The sequence below is a fragment of the Rhipicephalus sanguineus genome, chromosome 7, assembly GCF_013339695.2.
Source record: "Rhipicephalus sanguineus isolate Rsan-2018 chromosome 7, BIME_Rsan_1.4, whole genome shotgun sequence".
Classification (NCBI taxonomy): domain Eukaryota; kingdom Metazoa; phylum Arthropoda; class Arachnida; order Ixodida; family Ixodidae; genus Rhipicephalus; species Rhipicephalus sanguineus.
The window spans coordinates 106,467,884-106,484,975 of NC_051182.1; positions in this window are offsets into that span (position 1 = coordinate 106,467,884).

Sequence of the window (17,092 nt, forward strand, 5' to 3'; positions counted from 1 at the left end):
CAAGACCATGTCCGCGTTAGTAGAAAACTGCGCCTATATAGCTACCTGCCCGAGCCATGGCATCTCCCTTCGCCTAGCAATGCATTGGAGGAAGTTGGAGGAAAAAAAGAGGATGACCTTATTTTTAGGTGTGGCGGTCCCATGCCGCCAATTTCCCACAGGGTGGGTGCCCTCCCAAGCGACTATGAACTTCGTTCTGCCGAGCACCAGGCCGGAAGTGCGCTTGTACCTATTTTACCGGTAGGTACCCGGCGGCAGCAATTCTCTGCCTCCCACTGCAGTGGCGGATGCTAACTATTTCACCAAGGCTGTGGTGGGTTAAGGTGCGCCCAGGGGCCTTACAGAACCTTATGGGGCGACCTTTCGAGATGAGTACCCATTAACAACCGAGCGCCAGGTAGGTGTACTCCTCTACCCCTATGGAAAAACCGGTGGGTTCCCGGTCGGCACTGGGAATCGAACCCGGTACCTCCCGCATTGGAAGCGGACGCTCAACCATGTAGCCACCGCTGCGCTCCTGGACGAATTCAGCCAGCAGGGTATGCGTTGCTCTGCAATTGTGTAGGACGCCTCGATTTCTCCGGCTATTCCGCTACAGGGTGGAGACACTGCTTTTGTGGGCGTCATCTTGGTTCAAACGCTCCCGTTCGCTGGCACTGCCTGGTCTGCAGCGATGGAGCGTGGGGTGAAAGTGTGACTTGTTTTTTTAGTACTCGAACATTGGCCACAAAATATAAGGCCGCGATAAAACTGCGAATATTTTTACAGATGTTACATTCGTTACCAACGCGGGCGGTTCTTTCCGTTTCGGGCGACACTGCGACTCTCTCTGACAAGCTGCAACTATTCGACGGCTCACAGTTTCATGGATCTACTCACCTTTACAGCGACGTTCAGGCGGTCGCTTTCTTTCTCCAAGTTTCCATGCTGGGCGCGGGCAGCCGGAGCCGTGTTGGCTGAAAATGGCGACAGGAAATCTGCGGGCGCAGCATCAGGTGCAGCCGCGGCTTCTTGCGGTTCGGCCATTGCCTGCAGAAACTGTTCACGCGTACGGTTTGCAGGTAAGCTTCTCATGGACTGAACAATTAAAGCGTTAAGGGTGTATAAATTCTGCCTGAAATTTCTCTATGGCCGACGTGTTCACTCAAAATGTGAAACATTCAGTTACTTCAGATTGATAAGTTATCCTTCCGTAGCTCTATTTTGCATCATTTCTCATGATATGTCTATTATTGAAATGGAAAATAAAGAAAAAGGCCGGTAGTGGCCGGCTCGCCATTGGCCGCTGCTGCCCGTTGTTTTACGGTAGTCTACTGGTGGCAGAATAAAAGCCTTCTGCAGGAGAACATACAAAGCCGAGATGGAATATTGCGCACACCAGGAAATTTCTGGCTTTTTTGCACTGTGTTTACAATGAATTCGTGTGGTTCGGGTAGATTCAGTATTTGCAAGCAAGGGTTAATATACTCGCTTAGGGAGCATGTCGGTCCATGTTTAAACCCAGCGCCGCCGAAAAAAAGAAGTTTATTTCTTGGACCTTTTGTTGAAACACAGGAAAAATACACGGAGCCCTAGCCTAAATAAAGGATTACTGACACGATTTTTAGACGTCGCAAAAGGAAGATTTTTCGTTTCCTCGTTATGCAGTGTTAACTCTCTCCACACTCCGGAGTCAGACGGCCCGTATAAAATAATTTATTTGGATTTTGAACTTTCCGTCGCTGGATCGGTCGCTGGACGACAATTCACTCATCGTTGTTTACGTGCACCACGAGCAGATGACAGATCTCCCGCTACTGCGTCGCGAGTTGCTGTCTCCCCGTGACGTCACACTGCGATGGCACGTCACTGAGATGCCGCCCCCTAGATATCAATATTAATATCTGGGGTTTAACGTCCCAAAACCACGATTTGATTATGAGGGACGCCGTAGTGGAGGGCTCCGGAAATTTCGACCACCTGGGGTTCTTTAACGTGCACCTAAATCTAAGTACACGGGCCTCAGACATTTTCGCCTCCACCGAAAATGCAGCCGCCGCGGCCGGGATTCGATCCCGCGACCTTCGGGTCAGCAGTCGAGCGCCATAACCACTAGACCACCGTGGCGGGGTGCCCCCTAGATATCGATGCTGAAAGTGTTTTTTTAAAGACGATAGTCTTTCTTGGGATACTTAAACGGAGAAATTTTGGTCTGTCTTTCTGTCTGTCTTTCTGTTTGTCGGCACGTCACTCGATTCAGCCACTCGGCCAAAGTTCAACCACTTGCCCAAGGGCCAGCCATCTTGAGCGGCTGACTAGGTTCATACTTGTGTACATTGTCGATCAAAAAGCAAATATTACGCATATCTGAGGCGCAACATCACTAGGTAAGTTGTAGGTGGTGTGTTCCTTTAATAGAAAATCCATACATACGTAATTCTAAAGACCCTAGTTTCTTAAGCTTCGCTGAAAATGCGACTGCGCTGAAACTTGCCTTCCTCCGTGCCCTCTGCACGAGCTCATTGTTGTGTTTCGGTTTCGGTTCTGTATTGCACTGTACGAATGCCATGGGGCGCCGCTCTGACATTCCTGTTTTACCCAGGCGACGTGTAAATAAAAGTGTGTGTGGAGAGTACTCGTTGAGTGCGGACGTTTCTTCTGCTTCTGCGCTTCGCGCCAAACCACGTGTTCGGGCTGGCTGGCGTCACCGCCGGTCGCGTTGGTCACCACCGGACTTCGCCTGCTGCTGAGCCGGGACTACCAACCCGCAACACAGCACTCATGTTTCCCGACGTATTGCCAGATGGCGTCCATATCTCACGCAGCGCCTCTTCTATCGTCTTTAGACGACATTTGCAGCGAAGCACGCAGATACGCGGCCAATTTTTTAAGGTAGCTGTATTAAAAATATATTAGAATCGTTCCCAGGCACCGCAATTCTTTTTTTAGGGTTCTCGACAGCAGTGTTTTTATTTAGAGCAACAATCCGAAAATATTCAAAATTCGTGTCAGTACTCCTTTAACGGTTTCGCTGTAATGAAAGAATATCACTGAAGAGTGCACGACGAATCGCGAACCTTGCCTCAATATCCCTTCCGAATTGCCTCACGAGTCATACATAGCATGCCTTCACCTCTCAGGCTGGTTCAATAACGTTGCGGTTTGTTATGTCAAATTTCGTGACGCAAGCATATCGTCGAAGCTCTATTTTGTGCTAGTATTACAGTGATAACGGTCATGCGAATGCTCGAGGGCTATTCGAACAGTTGGTGCCGCTGCCGTCGCCGTGCTGTCGCTGCATCAAATGCGCACCCGTGCCTGCATAAGGACATTTTAATGGTCTCTAGAGTTGAGCAGTACGAATGGATGCAAAACGAAATTGCAATAAAAGCTCCCTACTCGGAAGGTGTTCTATAGTGCGTATGCGTTATTTAGAATCACAGCATTTAAGCAACATGGCCACGTTAGCCGTTATTACCCAAAGCTAGTCGACACTTGCGATTGTTAAGCTCACTCTTGTGACATTAGCCGACACCGGTCAGAAAACTTCTCTTAATTATTCGAATAAATTTGCACCAAAAAGCTTACATGCGTTAGCTTGCCGATCGTCCTCTTCTCCTTCGCACGTTGGCGTTTCTACAGCACGCGCGTCTTGTCTCTTGATGATGATGATAATGATGATGATGATGATGATGCCCTCTTACTGATGGCGCTTACCCACAAAGGCGGTTGGGCCAAGAACCGGGCGGCAGGATTTTTGAGGTAAGTAGTATGAGGTAAGCTAAAGATAAACGATGTAATTTTATACTAAAAGAGAAAAGAAAAAAACATGGTTAATACTTGAGAATTCCGTAGAGCAAACAGTCAGAATATCAGATGTGATGTTCGACAGATGTAACAACGGGTTGTAATAATAATGAAAATAAGCCAATATACACTAGCATGTTTTTTTCTTCCTTGATGTGGATGTGACATTGTCTCACGTATCATAGATCACGTGATGAAATTATAAGGAATGGGAATATATGCAAAGTAACAGAAATATACATTGAGTGTAGACACATGAGTGTCAACAGGGCAGGCATTGGACGCGTATACAATAATGAAAACCATGCCGGTAGGTGACAGTGGTCCCGGAAAAGAAAGTGTGGTTTTCGTTGGGAAAATTCAGCGACATCGATTCTTGCTCGCTAGGAAAACAAACAACCGAAGTCATATAACTTTGCAGCAATACACGTTAAAGATAGCAATGTTTAAAATTATTAATTTCTTAAATAACAACATTTTATTTTATCGTAAATATTATTTTCCAATAACTCGCATATTTAAGCTATGCCGAGTACTGGCGCTATCCGCTGTGACGAACGTCTTCTGCTCTGGCGACAACGCACCTTGAGAAAATGTTCGCTTATTGTGGCTTGACCGCCAAATCACGCTAATGGTCAGGGTCGACCGCATCTAAGTTGAACACCTCCTTACTATTCAAGCCGTAAAACAAGAATGCTTATTCTACTTCACGAGGGAAGTGTCCATTATATGAGGTGAAATCTTCGTGTCCATAAAGAGCCAAATAATTTCTCGAATTATGTAATAAAACTTCAGCTTCCACGAAGTCTTGACTACAAATGAGGTGTTCACTTTAGACATGGACGACCCTGTACAATAGTGCGCTGGACTGCACTGCGGTCTAATTTACCTAAAAGCTATATGCAGTGCAGTTTTAAAGAGCTACTATGGCGCTTTGTTTATATTCCATATGACTGGTAAGTTCAAAAGACATTAGATACAGAAAATAATGGCGACGTCGTTGGTAGTGATAACGCCGACGGCTAAAATATGTGTGGAGTGTCCGTATAGTTGCACTTGAAAGAAAACACCTAAAGTGCATGTAGTTGCCTTTAAACAATGCAACTTATTTCAGGTCATTCGTACTTTGTTCACGGAGAGCCACGTCGAACACGAACTTCTAGCAGATCTCCTCGGTAATGCAGCTTCCGCGCATTAAAGTTCACAGCACCATTCTGTGCTCGCCTAATCCACCATGAAATCTGCCCTTTGGGAAAAGGGCAGATTCCATTACTTGAGTTTTTGAGTCCAAGCGCAATAATACCCACCAGCGCTTTTATATCTTGCTCTATAGCGCGTCCCTAGCTGCCAGCGCATGCATTATTAAGCACACAAGAACTGCACGATTGTACTGACGTCACCTTTTACCGGGGGCGTAGGCAGAAATAGTTTTCGGGGGCCACCTCCGAGAGGTGGCCGTGGCGTGCCCATACCGGCCGCAACGGGTGTATTGCAGCTGCCGCGGCAGGCGAGCATGAACGATTCGCCTTTGTTTGTAAAGTAAAATTTCCTTAGGGACGGTGGTACTCTCGAAGGTGATGGTGAGGCATTTGCCTCGTCGCACGCAGGAAGTCACTGGGACTGTTGACGTGATGTTGGCCGAAATGGCCTCGGCGTCAATGCGTGCGTCAATATCGAAAAAAGAGAAGCTGCAGGCAGCTTATCTTACCCTTCAAGATCAAAACGCTGAATCTATAGTCATCTTCACCAACATGACAGCACTCTTTCAGCTGCTCAAATCAGGATGCACAGAGGACGAAATTTTCAGGGACATCACACGTCTCTGCATTATAAACCTGTTAACTGCATAACTGTGCTTCGTTACCGCGGTTTTGTGGCACAAGGCAGTGGGGATTTTAATTATCATGTGGGATCCTGGCATGTAATTTATCGGAGACTAAATGAAACTAGCCTTTCGAGGACACGTCATGCCACTGTGAGGTGGCCGCAAGGCACAGTGTCAACGTTGTATTGTGAGCAACTATCAAATTGTCGCACAGTTGCACTATTTTGAAAATGAAGGACAAAGCGAGGTTCCCAACAAAGTAACAGACAAAGTTCGCCGAATATTCCTCGGACTTCGTTTAATTCGTTCATCTCAGCTGCTGTAAATGATGCATCGGCGACGTTGGTAGATCTTTGTACAAGAGGACACGAGAACACCAAACTCGTGTGAATAACGGCTGTGCTAGCCAGTTGACCACTCATGTACAGAGCTGCGCTTGTTTTACAAGGTTCCAGCACACAAGATCAGCCTTTAATGGTTTTCACGTGACTTAAAGACAGGTTGCCAAAGCCTCTCACGTCAGGTAACACGGCGCCGACTGCGTCAGCATACCAGGCAGCATCAAATTCATTACTAAATAAAGCTGGTAGATTATTTGCCCATGATATCGATATGGTACATAGATTAGTAAACCATCTTACAGGAGGTTGTGATCATAAGTGTGCCTGAAAAATTGCTGGTCTCCGAGTACTTGTTGAGGGTGTTGCCGTGCAAGCCATGATGATGTGAAGGTTTGCAAGTTCCTGTACTCCAAGAAAAAACGACACCAATGGGTGGTTGGCGTCCACCCTGTCCTACAGTGTGTCGCCTAGAGTTTTCTTTATGTTTTTCGAATAAATAATGAAACTTATACGGCAAGAGAACCATTGTCACTATTTTTATATTTGTAAGCCGAACGGCAATCCGTACAGCAGTGAATAGAAGGAAAATGGTCTGTCGACGTCAGTACTAAGCTTTCAAAACATCGTCGTTCAACAATCTCAAAAATACATAACTCAAAATACTCCTACAGTTTTCTTGCTGTTTTCCGAATAATTAATGAAACTTATTTGGCAAGAGAACCATTGTCACTATTTTTATATTTTAAGCCGAACGGCAATCCGTACAGCAGTGAATAGAAGGGGAGTGGTCTGTCGACGTCAGTACTGAGCTTTCAAAACATTGTCGTTCAACAATCTCAAAAATACATAACTCAAAATACTCCTACAGTTTTCTTGCTGTTTTCCGAATAATTAATGAAACTTATGTGGCAAGAGAACCATTGTCCCTATTTTTATATTTGTAAGCTGAACGGCAATCCCTACAGCAGTGAATAGAAGGGGAGTGGTCTGTTGACGTCAGTACTAAGCTTTCATTGTCGTTCAACAATCTCAAAAATACATAACTAAAAATACTCCTACAGTGTTTTTGCTCTTTTCCGAATAATTAATGAAACTTATTTGGCAAGAGAACCATTGTCACTATTTTTATATTTGTAAGCCGAACGGCAATCCATACAGCAATGAATAGAAGGGGATTGGTCTGTCGACGTCAGCACTAAGCTTTCAAAACCTTGTCGTTCAACAATCTCAAAAATACATAACTTAAAATAGTGCTACGGTTTTCTTGCTGTTTTCCGAATAATTATTGAAACTTATATCGTAAGAGAACTATTGTCACTCTTTTTATATTTGTAAGCCGAACGGCAATCCATACAGCAATGAATGGAAGGGAAATGGTCTGTCGACGTGAGTACGAAGCTTTCAAAACATTGTCATTCAACAATCTCAGAAATACATAACTCAAAACACTCCTATGGTTTTCTTGCTGTTTTCCGAATAATTAATGGAACTTATATAGTAAGAGAATCATTGTCGCTATTTTTATATTTGTAAGCCGAATGGCAATCCATACAGCAATGAACAGAAGGGGAGTGGTCTGTCGACGTCAGTACTAAGATTTCAAAACATCGTCGTTCAAAAATCTTAAAAATACATAACAACGTTTTTCAACGAAAAGAATCTACAAATTACCTAAGTGATACAAGAAAAATACATCGAGAAATGAGCTTAAATAACGTATCATGTCTGTATACGTCATGGTTGTTTTAGTGAAAAAATAGTTCGACACAACAGGGGCTGCAACCCTTGAATATAGCTTTCTTTTTATTATCTCACTGACTTTGTCTCGTATCTCTCTAATGAACAACATGCTCAACATAATTTTCTGCAATGTCGTTTCTGTAAACGACAGTCATGAGTAAGATCACGTTCCTCATAAATAACGCATACAAGTAAAAAAAGAAAACAAAATGCATGCTCAAGAACACCAGGTGGTCGAAACTTCCGGAGCCCTCCACTACGGCGTTCCTCGTAAACTAATCGTGGTTCTGGGACGTAACGCCTAAAAAATTATTATTGCTGCGCGTAAAAATAGTAACACGCACGATCCGTTTACACGACCTATTACGGACTGATTTTTTGCACATTTGGGTGAGGTTTCTGCAAACATTTGTTATTTAATCCAGCAGTATGTACAACAGGGTTGCCAATGGTGGCTACTTTTCGCCAAATTGGCGAATTTGAGAGGCCCGTGGCGACCTAAAATTATGAATGGCGACATGGCGAATTTTTGGCGATTTTCAGCTTAGGTCTCCGCTGAGTTATGCATCCTAAGCTCAGTGCCTTCCCAAGGAATGAGCGGCACTATTTTCAGTATTTTTCTGGGTTTTGAGGTGCACATTACGCGCCGTTCTGTATGTCCGTCCTGTAACTCGTGTGTATCTCCTCAATTCATCTAGATGCTTCTAACTCAGTTCATCTAGATTCATCTAAATGCTTCAGAGCTTCGCTAAAGTTTCGCTTCTGAAGGGGCTAGATGACGGGTTGGTCGTGTGTTCCGGCCATTTGTTCCGTCAAAGCTCCAACTATTCTGAATAGCTTGGCGACCTATTCACCGCTGCAGTATCCCCTAATCGAGCTCGTACAGCGACGATGGCCGGATACGCGGGTGTTCGTGCAATAAAAAATTATTTATTCAGGCATTTTCTACTGTTCTCGGTGAGCGTGTGCAAAGAAAACAATTGCTATATAACATTTTACAATGTCTACCTGTTCAATTATAACGCACTGGATTGACGCGGGTAGATATAAGTGATTATATATGAAAGGGACAGTGGCGTCCGGTATCACATTAGTTCACACTAAAAGGTATAAGACTCACTAATGAACGATACCTGTAAGAATTCTGTCTTACTACTTTCAATAAACCTGTTAATCCCTGTTTTTTTTCATATGAGGGGATGTAAAGCTGTCTACAAACAACGCCTTCGCGGCTTTCGCCCAAGGTTTACCACACTTTTACCTTTGAAACGAGCGCACAGGGATGGAAGGATATCATGAGCGTTTTATCCTTTCATACTCGCGCCTCCGCGCACATCTTGCGGCTAGTCGGAGAACCAGGTACACCCAGCACTCCCATGGTGAAGGGGCGATGCGCCTGGCATTGAGAAATGTCAATATACTTTAAGGGCTTTGAATGACACTGTATTCTACGGGGCTATACATCAGTGGAAATTTCTATTACTAGGATATGCCGCACACATCTAGAATGGCGACTTTTTTGGCGAAATTTCTAAAAAAAGGCGACTTTTGGCGACTTTCTGCTCGTTGTTTGGCGACATTTACTCGAAAGTCAGTGGCAACCCTGATGTACAATCAGGTCTCTTGATCTTTGTCCACAAATGACACAATTCTGAGTGGGTTTTCGTTTCGAAAATAAGCACGATCGAAACGTATCACACTGAACTGCTTTTTCTCTGAAATTCTACTCGAAGGTATCCCCGCGTAAACTGGAGAATGCGCTCACCAAAGCGCCAGAAACGTAAAAATGGCACTGAATAATTTTATGAAGCAGAAAATTCATTTTCTGTGACATACACTTCATAGCGAAAAACTTACAGGAACAAAGTGTGACACAGGAAAAAGCGCTAGTTTCTAGCGCTCGGTCCTCTCCCACACAAATTTCTGTTAAGTTTTTGCGCCAGTAACTATACGTCTCACAGCATGCATCAGAACCAACTACTTCCACTTTCTACGTTAATCAATAAGTGTAGTTTCCTCCTTCCTGCTCCCAACACTGCCTTCGCTAAAATAATATAGGCTTTTAGCTTGTACGTATACTTGTTTACGTTACCGTGTTACCGGACACTGGATGGAATCTGCGCATGCGCGGCCCTCTATGGAATGTAGACTTGCTTCCACTGAACGTAAACTACTTGCCGGATACGTTTTACGTTTGCGGCCATAGCTCGTGAATTTACCTTCGTTCGTGCCTACTCGCGATATCCGCTTTTCGGAGACTCCAGCCGCCGAGTGAAAATAGGCCGACGTGCGAGCGGTGTGAGCGCCAATTGCGACCACGTTGTTTGATCCTGATTACCGTGGCTAGACTGACCTAGAATACCGCAGCCGTAAACGTGAGAGGCCTAATGTCTCTTAGAGGGTGGACAGGTGGTGCCATTAGCGGGACCTAGATGTACCGGGCAAGCACGAAATTCCTCTTGTAGAAACGTTGTGCATTCTACTTCTGGTGTAAATGCCTCGCGGCGGCGTAATTACGAATGAGTTGCCTTTTCAATATGGTTTTCCCTCAAAAACGCTAGGCGAAAACGAACGTGTCCATGATTGTGGTTGCACGAAGCGTCACAAGATGTACGCACCATCGTTTGGTAATCTGGTATTCCTGCACCCCTTTGCGTATATCGGGATACCGTACACGCTAAAAACCTATATTGCGATTTTGCCACAACGGCGATTCAATCTTATCTAAATTAAATATATTTTCATATGCAGTTATCATCATCATTTAGTGGTTTGCGCAAACGTCAAGGCATACGTTTACGTACGTACGTGAACGTTTACGTATGGGAAGGTAAAACTTTACTGAAACATGCGTTCCGGTAACTGTAAACGCAATCCGGTATTCCTGTAACACGGCAACGTTAAATATTTGACATCATGCAGGTGGTAGGGAAACAAATTTGTACACATGTGAAATAGCTTGCTTTGTTTTAAGGCATGGAGGTCAACGGCGCTATTTACTTCCATGCCTTAAAACAAAAGTTATTTTGCACTTGTAGAAAAGTATTTCCCTACCACCTGGATGAGGTCAGGTTTCCAGTACTTGAAAGCATTAGGGTTTCCGCGAAATTTCAATTAATCTGGGCAGATGTTTTAATGACGTTGTTATTAGGTTATTCTCGTCAAAAAGACGTGAATTTTTTTTTAATTTAAAATAAATTTTAAATTCAATTCGCAGTTATACCGAGAAGAAGTATCTCACCAAGAAGTGTGCTCGATGATCCTTCTATACTGCGCGGCATATGAAGAAAGTTTAACGCCCTTACACTTTTCACAGCAGTAAGCTAAAGCACTTGCACAGCATCTGTTTTTCTGAAATTGCACCACAGTCTTGCGTTCACATATATTTATACATATTTATGTCGCATATTTATACCTCCGTTACCACGTCAGTGACCGACGTCAGTACATACACCTGTAATGGCTAAATTTCGTATTTTGCTTTCCTATTGCAGCAAGGAAAGCCCGCTTCTATCTCACTATACAGCACAAGAAAAGCCGCTTTTTTTCTGAAAAAGCATAAAGACCTAATTTGTGTGCACGGCACACAAGACTGGCAGATTGTCCTGTGGGGTACCCAATCATTCAGTTTACCCCACGGCCAGTTCTATGCGGATCTGCGAATCGTTCTATAAGAATCGTACACTCCCCAAAACCAGGAGCAACTGAAAACGAAGTTTTTATTACTAAGCTTCGGAACTAGTACGGGTTCTGTGTTCCCAATGAAGCGAAAATACAAAAAAAAAGTTAGCGCAGTTTTCACTAAGTCGCGCAAGGTTGGGTCACAGCAAAGTTGTTGGGCACCTAGCTGGTCTTGGCTTGGCTAGGCTCACACATTCTCACCTGTCTAATTCCCACTCCTTGCTATACACTATGCATGGATTGCTCTCTTTTTATTGCGATAGCAATTATATGGACAGCCTCGGTTGATTTTTGCCGTCACCGCCGTCATGCACCATATATATATATATATATATATATATATATATATATAGAGAGAGAGAGAGAGAGAGAGAGAAACCACAAAGAAAAATATTTCAGAAATACTTTTCGATGCACGGAATCGAACGGCCGACCTCTCGCTCCGAAACGCGCGGCGTTAGACTGCTACGCTACGGAGAGTAGCGTCTTTCAGCATGCTAACGGCGAGCTGTTTATATACACAATTTACTTCAGCGTGCTTTCTTACTCACCAGCGAGATGGCGCGATGTGCGCGCTGGGCGCTGGGCGTGTTTTAAAGGTCGTCGCCCCGCTCCTGCGAACGCCGAGGCTCTTCGCCCTACAGGGCGTGGTCGCCTTCGTGCGCTTATCTCAAGCAAAGAAGGGGGCAGGCGGGAGGGTGGAATGGGGGGTTGTATTTCTTGTGCTTTCCCCGCGATGTCCGCGCTGAAGTCACAGAGCGTACAAAGGTCACTTCGCTCGGTGCAGCGGCCGCGTTTGCGAAAGGAGCGCGCTGTTCAAACAGAAATAAGTAACAACTGCGACATTTACTTCGCGCTCGTCCTGTGTGCACCTGTTCGTTCGTTTCGTGTGTCCTGCTTTATGTTTCAGCAGTGCGCTTCAAGTATCGAGCTGTGACGCATGATAGTTCGCGCTCGTCCTGTGTGCGTTCTTTTCTTGCGTCTTTTGGGCTCGAGCGACGCGCTAGCAATTTCGAGCTGATCTCCGTTCTTCGCGTTACATTCCAATTTGTTGCTATCGCATCCATTGCTTCGCCGTTGCGGCGAAACTGTGATTTTTTATCTTTGTTTTAGTCTGCATCTTTCTATTTCTTTCTCTCTGTCTGTTTGTTTCTCTGGCTCACTATTTTTTTCTGTCTGTCCTACCTTCCTTTCTCTTTTTTTCTCTTTCTTTCTATGCCTCTATTTCTCTTTCTCTCTATAGTCATTCGCTCGCCTTGAATCTTTTTCACTCTTTCTTCCCTTTATTACAATCTATTTCTCTCTTTCCTTCTTTCTCACCCTCTCTCTCTCTCTCTCTCTCTCTGTATGCCCCAGTACAGTGCGCCAGTACAAGCAGCATTTATGGAGAGGAAGCACCTTAACAGCTGTAATAATGGGTGGCAGAAGAGTAGAATCGCGCCAGGCATCACATCATGGGAACTGCGTTACGAGTGGGTGCTTTAACTCTTCCTAACCATTACAAATGGTTCAGCAATAACATTTCATCACCCCCATCAACGTCCCACAGCAACAACAAAGTGTACAGCTACGCACGCACTCGTATTCCCATAGCAACGCGTAGTGGGTGATTCGCTACTTCGTAATGTGGGATAATTCATTCCGTAGTGGGTCCCTCGCAACTTTACTTGCAGGTGCCCTAAGAGAGTTAACAGCGGGCTTTATGAAGGCCACTTCGTCAGCTTACGCTGTTACTGTGTGTTCCGCGCAGACCTGGCGTTTCTTTTTTTTTCCAAACTATGCGACAGGAACAACACATTAGGCACGCTTAGACACCATGATACCCCATGAATTACTTTTAAAATCACCCTGTATTTCAGTGTCTCTTCACCTCTAGGCCATTTCTTTTCACTTGTTCAGAGCCTCTCATTTTGTCTCTCTTCCAGCCTATTCATCCTTCCTTACCTCTTCGGCCGCTCTACATTTTGCTTCTGTTTTCTCCTCTGCAAAGATTGCATAGAAACAAGTATAATTGCGGGCGACTTCCAAATATTAGCGATGTCCCTGGAAATATGTAATTCAATATACCCTGGTGCTTCATGTCATCACGTGGCTGCTGGTGCGCGCGTTTACTAGAGCGTTGTCGTGTTTCTAAATAGGGCTTGTTTTGTCGATCTGCTTATCATCGTACTTTTCCCGTAGTATATTAATGAGAACTAACAGACAATAACGCCAAGGAAAGTATAGGGGGATTATCTGTAGTATTTAGAATATAAATGTGAAGAAAGTAAAGTGGACGAAAAGATAACTTGCCTCCGGCAGGGACCGAACCTGCGACCTTCGAATAACGCGTTCGATGCTCTACCACTGAGCTACGGCGGCGGTCATCCTCCCGTCCACTTTTATGGGGTATATATGTGCATTTAAACCTTGGAGTGTTAGTCAGCGCCAATCGCAGCCATGGCGGCGAGCGTGGAACACTGTTTTTCCTCCTTTCTGGCGTCACGTAGCACGTGATCTTTTTACGAGCTGGCAGCTGACCAATAATCCTTCTCATACTACCCGAAGGCATCAAGTCTGCCAGAACGAGACCCTTGCTATGAATGAAGGAAACAAGATGACGTAGCACATGATCTTCAGGTAGTATGCGAGGGATTATTGGTCAGCTGCCAGCTCGTAAAAAGATCACGTGCTACGTGACGCCAGAAAGGAGGAAAAACAGTGTTCCACACTCGCCGCCATGGCTGCGATTGGCGCTGACTAACACTCCAAGGTTTAAATTCACATATATACCCCATAAAAGTGGATGGGAGGATGACCGCCGCCGTAGCTCAGTGGTAGAGCATCGGACGCGTTATTCGAAGGTCGCAGGTTCGCTCCCTGCCGGCGGCAAGTTATTTTTTCGTCCACTTTACTTTCTTCACATTTCTATTCTAAATACTACAGATAACATCCCCTATACTTTCCTTGGCGTTATTGTCTGTTAGTTCTCATTAATATTGTGCCCAACAAAGAAAACGAGCCCTTAAGAGTCATCTTTCCTTTTTTCCCGTAGTAGTGACTCGGTGCATGTGCTACTGTGCTGCAGAAAAGCAGGCAGTGCGTTCTATTCCCGACCGCTGTGACCACGTTTTTACTGATGTGAAATGGCGAAAAACACGAAAAACATTTCGAGCATCTAAATTAAGTAACGTAGGTCAAAAAACACGTTTGTGAAAATTATCACAAAGTCTACAGAGCACTTTTATCTGAGATACTTTACCACCTCAAAGAGAGATAGAAAAATGAGGGAAAGGTAGCGAAAGGCGCTCATTTCGCAAACGCGGCCGCTCCAGCGAGCGAAGTGACTTTCGTATGCTCTGCAACTTCAGCGCGGACATCGCGGTGAAAGGTCATGACATGCAAGCCACCGCCCTCACGAGATAAGCGCGCGCAGGAGACTAGGCCCTGTAGGTAAAAGTGGACCTGGCGTGGCAGGAGACGCGCGCGCATCGCAACGAGCGGGGCAACGACTTTTAAAGCGCGCCCCTCGCGCTCTTCGCGCCATCTGGCTGGTGACCAAGAAAAGTAAATGGCGTATATAACTCGCTCACCGTTAGCATGCTGAAAGACGTACGCCTCATGGCCTAGCCGTCTAACGCAGCGCGCTGCGGAGCAAGAGATCGCCCGTTCGATTCCGCGTTTCGGCGAAACTGTTTCTGAATGACTTTTATTGTGGCTTATATATATATATATATATATATATATATATATATATATATATATATATATATATATATTGTAGAGAAGCATTGGAACGCTCTAATGGGTCGTCCTCTCAAGCGCCTCCTAGTGGGTCATCCTCTTCGCCTATTCTCGGGGAGCACGCCCCTCGTGCTCGTGAGAGTCTGCGAGTCTGCGCTCTGTCGTCGTGCATTGTCGCCGTCAATCTCGCCGTCAATAAACGTCTTAACAAAGTGGTGGAGAGTGCTGTACCGTCACCACAACTTCGGTCTCCATTCGATGCCCCTGGAGCTTCGATCCCGTACCGTGCCATCTACCATGCCGCAAGACGCCGCTCAGCAAACGCCGCCTCCTGCTCCGACCACTTGTCCCGGTGTCCCCCGCATCCGTGACCCTCCTGTCTTCACCGGCGCGGATGGCACCGACGTGGAGGACTGGCTCACGATTTACGAACGGGTGAGTGCCCCCAATAAATGGGACGAAGCAGGCAAGCTGAGCAACTTGGTTTTCTACCTCGCGGGTGTGGCCGGCATGTGGTACAACAACCATGCATCCGATTTCCCGACGTGGTCAGATTTCAAGACCGCCATCGTCATCGTGTTTGGCCGCCCTGCCGTCCGTAAGCTGCAAGCCGAACAGCGGTTGCGTGAACGGGCACAACAGGCCGGTGAATCTTTCACGAGCTACATTGAAGACATCCTTGACTTGTGCAAAAAAGCCGACGCGAGCATGCCGGAGTCTGACAGAATCAGGAATGTTATGAAAGGCATCGACGACGATGCCTTCACCATGCTGCTGGCCAAAAACCCTCGCACAGTGGCAGAGGTCATCACGCTGTGCCAAAGTTACGAGGAGCTGCGCCGGCAGCGCTTGATGACCCGTCGACCGCCATCACGCGATGCTGACCTCGCGGGCTTGTCGGCCATTTCCGACCACTCCACCTTGCTCGCCGAAATCAAGTCGTTCGTGCGTGAGGAAATTGCCCGCCAGATCTCTCTACTGGCTTTCGCTCCACCGCAGCGTGTTGACCAGCCGCCCGCTACCCTCCTGCCTCCTCTCCGCCGAGCGATTCAGCAGGAAATCGCAGAGGTCATTCCTGAATACCACCAACCGCCTCCAGTGCATGCGCCACTAAGCTACGCGCAAGCTGTAGCCAGGCCGCCCCCAGTGACTCCTGTGGCTGCACCGCGAAGTTACGCCGAAGCCGTCGTCGGACCCCAGGCCTTCGACGCGGCTGTGCCGCCTACGTACGTCGACGTCGTCCCCAGGCCCCGACTCCTGCCCACAATGCCCTCATATCAGCAGCCGCCTCGTCCGTCCCGTTCTGCGACATGGACGGGACCCGCGAACCGCTGGCGCACTTCCGACAACCGCCCCATCTGCTTCGCGTGCGGTTGCGCCGGTCACGTCGCACGCTACTGCAATCGCATGGAGCCGCCTCGGGTCGCATCAGCCCTCCCCAGCCAATCAAGCCGACCTTATTATGACCAAGCGCCGCCTATGTCACCGACGTCCCGCGCCGCAACATCTACCCGCCGGTCACCGTCTCCACGACGTCGCTCACTGTCGCCCATGCGGCCACGTCCGGTCTCACGTGACCAGGAAAACTAGTCGTCGCAGTCCACGAGGCAAGGGCTGCGACGCTATCGAACTGCGAAAGCCCTCAGCGAAGCCCATCGAACGTGATAGACGTGTTTGTGGACGGTGTTCGCGCATCTGCCCTTATCGACACTGGAGCCGCCGTATCCGTCATGGACGCCAAACTTAGCCGATTACTGCGAAAAGTGACGACGCCACTGTCCGGTCTCTCCCTCCGTACAGCCAGCGCCCAAAGTATTCAACCTACAGCGGTGTGCACCGCCTGCGTCATTATTCAGGATGCTCTGTACGCCGTCGAATTGATCATAATTCCTGCCTGCTCTCACGACGTCATCCTAGGATGGGATTTTCTCTCCCTCCACGACGCCGTCATTCATTGCGCACCAGCCGAAATAGAGCTCTCACCGTTCCCTGATTG